General features: G+C 48.1%; 2 non-coding genes across 2 annotated transcripts in view; both read right to left on the bottom strand.

Moving 5' to 3' along the window:
• Positions 1-54, bottom strand: part of LOC131270896 (large subunit ribosomal RNA) — a 4,091-nt gene extending 4,037 nt beyond the window's left edge. The window contains exon 1 of the ribosomal RNA XR_009179892.1: positions 1-54. This exon is cut by the window's left edge and continues 4,037 nt beyond it. This is a non-coding gene — a ribosomal RNA (large subunit ribosomal RNA).
• A 487-nt stretch (positions 55-541) lies between these two features.
• On the bottom strand, positions 542-696 carry LOC131270879 (5.8S ribosomal RNA). Its single transcript, XR_009179878.1, has one exon. It is a non-coding gene; the product is annotated as a 5.8S ribosomal RNA (ribosomal RNA).
• Between the last annotated feature and the right edge of the window lie 5,858 nt (positions 697-6,554).

The following is a 6,554-nucleotide window of genomic DNA, read 5'->3' as shown; positions in this document are numbered from 1 at the left end:
TCCCCTTATTAATATGCTTAAATTCAGGGGGTTGTCACACATGAACTGAGGCTTATGTACCTTGCGGTTGTTATCGTCACATCTGGCTTGCGACTACTTTGTTTCAATGTCCAATATGTACCGTTGGACTCGGTTAACGGGCTGTTAGCCCGCGTGTGGTTTAACTCACTGATACCTTCCATTGCCCATACGCTAGTTTGTTTGTGTTCCTTTGGTCAACTTCCATACTTGAATCATTTGTGCTACCGCTGCTGCTTCGACGCTACTTTGACATCTTCGCTTCTATTTAAATAAATAAATAAGCTGAAGCTAGACATCAGTAAACACCACCACAGACACCACAAGCACGCCTTCTCCTCGTACTTCCGCCTCACGCGGGAACACGGACGCTCTAAATACTTCGAATTCCAATGCCAGTATATTGTAAACCACGGGTTCTTTAATGCTAGCGGGTCGTCGCGACCCTAGTTAACATCATGGTGCACGTCTCGTGACGGGTGTCACGGCGTAGTTAAATGTATGCGATACATTTCTCAAATATAAGCGCTCAGTCATCTGTACATCATGGTAGGTTCCCACGACGTGCAATATGCGTTCAACTTATCAATGTTCATGTGTCCTGCAGTTCACATTATGACGCGCAGTTAGCTGCGGTCTTCATCGATCCATGAGCCGAGTGATCCACTGCCGAGGGTGACTAACTTGCGTAAGCCGCCGCTGTGCGCGTATACCCGTTCCCCGTAGGGAGGAGCAAGCCGCCGCTTAGAGACGAAGCATAAAGTGTCCTCATTCCACATAGGGCAAGCTGGATGAATCCATTTTACCCAGGACGGCCGAAGCGGCGTGGACCAGGGGAGAACTGAACCTTATACTTCACACCACAGTAAGTCTACGTGTCCTCTTCCACATAGGGCAAGCTAGAACTAACTATCTTACCCAGGACTGCCGAAGCAGCGTGGACCAGGGGAGGAACACACTTTTCATGGAAACGTAAGGCATCCATGACTGCCATAACGTAAGCCGCCGCTGTGCGCGTATACCCGTTCCCCGTAGGGAGGAGCAAGCCGCCGCTTAGAGACGAAGCATAAAGTGTCCTCATTCCACATAGGGCAAGCTGGATGAATCCATTTTACCCAGGACGGCCGAAGCGGCGTGGACCAGGGGAGAACTGAACTTTATACTTCACACCACAGTAAGTCTACGTGTCCTCTTCCACATAGGGCAAGCTAGAACTAACTATCTTACCCAGGACTGCCGAAGCAGCGTGGACCAGGGGAGGAACACACTTTTCATAGAAACGTAAGGCATCCATGACTGCCATAGTGCGTAAGCCGCCGCTGTGCGCGTAAACCCGTTCCCCGTAGGGAGGAGTCAAGCCGCCGCTTAGAGACGAAGTATGAAGTGTCCTCTTCCACATAGGGCAAGCTAGAATGAACTATCTTACCCAGGACCGCCGAAGCAGCGTGGACCAGGGGAGAACTGAACTTTATACTTCACACCACAGTATTGAGTAATGTGCCCTCTTCCACATAGGGCAAGCTGGAATGTTCCATTTTACCCAGGACGGCCGAAGCGGCGTGGACCAGTGGAGGACTACACAATCATGAGGTTTGATATCGACTTGTGTGTTTCAATAGGATACCGATGGTATGGTTTGAACCGATTTGATTTAGCCATTCTGAAGTCATCACTTGGTTGAAGCGCTGAACTAGGGAGGCATCGTTTACATATATATTGGTTTTCGCATGCTCTACTAGGTTAATGTCATGAGGTTGGCTATCGAGCATGCCCAAGTGATGACTTGATTGTGTGCTTGCTTGAATTCTTCACATTTCATACCATCGGTTAGTTGTCGAATCATTCCTCGATCATAACCTTCGTTCTTGGTTCATGTATGCTCTCTTCCACATAGGGCAAGCTAGAATTAACTATCTTACCCAGGACCGCCGAAGCAGCGTGGACCAGGGGAGAACTATACTTTGTCTTGTATGCCCTCTTCCACATAGGGCAAGCTAGAACTAACTATCTTACCCAGGACCGCCGAAGCAGCGTGGACCAGTGGAGGACTATACTTTGTTCATAACACCACAGTATTGAGTAATGTGCCCTCTTCCACATAGGGCAAGCTAGAATGAACTATCTTACCCAGGACCGCCGGAGCAGTGTGGACCAGTGGAGGACTACACAATCATGAGGTTTGATATCGACTTGTGTGTTTCAATAGGGTACCGATGGTATGTTTTGAACCGATTTGATTTAGCCATTCTGAAATCATCACTTGGTTGAAGCGCTGAACTAGGGAGGGGCATCGTTTACATATATATTGGTTTTCGCATGCTCTACTAGGTTAATGTCATAGGGTTGGCTATCGAGCATGCCCAAGTGATGACTTGATTGTGTGCTTGCTTGAATTCTTCACATTTCATACCATCGGTTAGTTGTCGAATCATTCCTCGATCATAACCTTCGTTCTTGGTTCATGTATGCTCTCTTCCACATAGGGCAAGCTAGAATTAACTATCTTACCCAGGACCGCCGAAGCAGCGTGGACCAGGGGAGAACTATACTTTGTCTTGTATGCCCTCTTCCACATAGGGCAAGCTAGAACTAACTATCTTACCCAGGACCGCCGAAGCAGCGTGGACCAGTGGAGGACTATACTTTGTTCATAACACCACAGTATTGAGTAATGTGCCCTCTTCCACATAGGGCAAGCTAGAATGAACTATCTTACCCAGGACCGCCGGAGCAGTGTGGACCAGTGGAGGACTCTATACTTTATACTTCACACCACAGTATTGAGTACGACTTGCATAAAGCCCCTAATGAGAACCACGAGGGCTCTCTCAATGTAGAACCACGAGGGCTCTAGTACCGATTCTCTCGGTACGGCTTGGTCCGTGTTCCTTTATGCTTGTACTCTAAGTATTAAGTATTGTGTCCTCTTCCACATAGGGCAAGCTAGAACTAACTATCTTACCCAGGACCGCCGAAGCAGTGTGGACCAGGGGAGGACTATACTTTATACTTCACACACTAGCCATACTGAAGTCATCACTTGGTGGGGGTGAACTACGGCGGTATCTATCGTTTTGGTTCGGTCTATATAGGGTCGCTTGCATGCTCATTCGAATATAATGTAATTGTGTATGGCAATATGAGCATGCCCAAGTGATGACTTTGTTTCAAGCTCAACAGGTAGGGTATTGAGTCCTCTTCCACATAGGGCAAGCTAGAATGAACTATCTTACCCAGGACTGCCGGAGCAGCGTGGACCAGTGGAGGACTCTATACTTTATACTTCACACCACAGTATTGAGTACGACTTGCATAAAGCCCCTAATGAGAACCACGAGGGCTCTCTCAATGTAGAACCACGAGGGCTCTAGTACCGATTCTCTCGGTACGGCTTGGTCCGTGTTCCTTTATGCTTGTACTCGCGAAAAGTCTCAACCCGGAGGTCTTGACTTTGTATTGTCATAGTTGGACTACGACGGGGCATCCGACCATTGCTGATCGAACACCCCTGACTCATCATCTTTCGGATAGGCGGTGCGCGCACCTCCGACGCGGAAAGTCTCAACCCGGAGGTCTTGACTTTGATTGTCATAGTTGGACTACGACGGGGTATCCGACTCATCGAATACCCCAGAAGCACACCATCTTTCGGGTAGGCGGTACGCGTACCTCCGGACGCGGAAAGTCTCAACCCGGAGGTCTTGACTTTGGTTGTCATAGTTGGACTATGACGGGGCATCCGACCATTGCTGATCGAACACCCCTGTTACACCATCTTTCGGATAGGCGGTGCGCGCACCTCCGACGCGGAAAGTCTCAACCCGGAGGTCTTGACTTTGTATTGTTGGATAGTCCTCTTCCACTATAGGGCAAGCTGGAAATATTCCATTTTACCCAGGACTGCCGAGGCAGCGTGGACCAGGGGAGAACTTCACGGAATCTTCAGGCATCCATGATTGCCATAGTGCGTAAGCCGCCGCTGTGCGCGTCAACTCGTTCCCCGTGAGGAGGAGTCTAGCCGCCGCTAAAAGACGAAGCATTAAGTGTCCTCATTCCACTATAGGGCAAGCTAGAATGAACTATCTTACCCAGGACCGCCGAAGCAGCGTGGACCAGGCGAAGACTATACTTTATACTTCACACCACAGTATTGAGTACGACTTGCATAAAGCCCCTAATGAGAACCACGAGGGCTCTCTCAATGTAGAACCACGAGGGCTCTAGTACCGATTCTCTCGGTACGGCTTGGTCCGTGTTCCTTTATGCTTGTACTCGCGGAAAGTCTCAACCCGGAGGTCTTGACTTTGATTGTCATAGTTGGACTACGACGGGGCATCCGACCATTGCTGACCGAACACCCCTGATTCATCATCTTTCGGATAGGAGGTGCGCCCACCTCCGACGCGGAAGTCTCAACCCGGAGGTTCGGACTTAGAGTTTTTCCCATTTAAAAGTTTTTCTCTTAGCCATACTGAAGTCATCACTTGGTGAACGATTGAACTAGGGCGGGTTAATCGTTTATAGGTATCATGTGGTTTGCATGCTCTCTTAGGTTAAGGTCATGTGGTTGGCTATCGAGCATGCCCAAGTGATGACTTTGTTTCACGCTTGCTTGATTTCTTCATGACTCCCTGTTATATAGTGTAATCATTCGAGAACAGGGAATCTTTGGTTTTGCTCAACAGGAATTGGATGTCAACTTGGTATCTAGATCGCATTAAGTCTCAACCCTTAGGTTCGGACTTGTATAGTGACATCTTGTTACGGTCTAGAGTCTCAACCCGCAGGTTCGGACTACTTAGTGTTTGATCGAATATAATATGGCAACTTGTGCCTAAGTCTCAACCCGCAGGTTCGGACTTCTGTTTATTTGGCCAATGTATGTATAAGGCAACTTGTGCCTAAGTCTCAACCCGCAGGTTCGGACTTGTGTATTTGTTCGAAGTCATGTATAAGGCAACGTGTGCCTAAGTCTCAACCCGCAGGTTCGGACTTGTTAGTGTTTCGTCAACTTTCATATGGCAACTTGTGCCTAAGTCTCAACCCGCAGGTTCGGACTTGTGTATTTGTTCGAAGTCATGTATAAGGCAACTTGTGCCTAAGTCTCAACCCGCAGGTTCGGACTTGTGTATTTGTTCGAAGTCATGTATAAGGCAACGTGTGCCTAAGTCTCAACCCGCAGGTTCGGACTTGTTAGTGTTTCGTCAACTTTCATATGGCAACTTGTGCCTGAGTCTCAACCCGCAGGTTCGGACTTCTATAGTGTTTCGTCAATTATCATATGGCAACTTGTGCCGAAGTCTCAACCCGCAGGTTCGGACTTCTGGAAGGATCACTTGGCCACTAATGATCCTTCCGCAGGTTCACCTACGGAAACCTTGTTACGACTTTTACTTCCTCTAAATCATCAAGTTCGGTCAACTTCGATAAAGCAGACGCGGTTCACGAGGATCCAGCGAACGATCATCTCCAAAGACCTCACTAAATAATCCATCGGTAGTAGCGACGGGCGGTGTGTACAAAGGGCAGGGACGTATTCAACGCTGGCTGATGACCAGCACTTACTAGAAGTTCCGAGTTCATATGGACCATTGCAATCCATAATCCCTACTAAGTGAGTATTTGAGTGATTTCCCGTTCCTCTCGGAATAGGAGACACGCTGCTACCCACATTGTAGCACGCGTGTAGCCCAGAACATCTAAGGGCATCACGGACCTGTTATCGCTCGATCTCATTTTGCTAAACACAAATTGTCCTGCTAAGCAGCGTACCGTAAGTGCACTTGCGCACACGAACAGCGAAGGTGTCAGGTCATACTCCACCGAAAGGTCCTAACCCGTTCCAATCGGCATCGACGCATTAACGCTGACTGCGTTCTAGTTAGCATATGTGAGTCACGTTCGTTATCGGAATTAACCAGACAAATCAATCCACGAACTAAGAACGGCCATGCACCACTACCCTTAAATTTGAGAAAGAGCTATTAATCTGTCTCACCTCCATAAGTTCGGACCTGGTAAGTTTTCCCGTGTTGAGTCAAATTGAACCGCAAGCTCCATTTCATTGTGGTGCCCTTCCGTCAATTCCTTTAAGTTTCAACTTTGCAACCATACTTCCCCCGGAACCTGACTTTGGTTTCCCGGAAGCTACTGAGAGCACCTGGTTGTAGCGTCTCCCAATTGCTAGTTGGCATCGTTTACGGTTAGAACTAGGGCGGTATCTAATCGCCTTCGATCCTCTAACTTTCGTTCTTGATTAAAGAAAGCATCCTTGACAAATGCCTTCGCTTTAGTTAGTCTTACGACGGTCTACGAATTTCACCTCTCGCGCCGTAATACTAGTGTCCCCAACTACTTCTGTTAATCATTACCTCCGGTCTGAGTACAAACCAATGAAAGATTAGACCAAGGTCGTATTCCATTATTCCATGCAAGATTATTCTAGGGCGTTTGGGCACCCTGCTTTAAGCACTCTAATTTGTTCAAGGTAAACGTGAGCGGTCGAGCTCTATGTTACACTTGCACCCGTTGAAGGG

The sequence above is a fragment of the Anopheles coustani genome, assembly GCF_943734705.1.
Source record: "Anopheles coustani chromosome X unlocalized genomic scaffold, idAnoCousDA_361_x.2 X_unloc_7, whole genome shotgun sequence".
Classification (NCBI taxonomy): domain Eukaryota; kingdom Metazoa; phylum Arthropoda; class Insecta; order Diptera; family Culicidae; genus Anopheles; species Anopheles coustani.
This window is presented reverse-complemented; position numbering and strand designations above follow the sequence as displayed.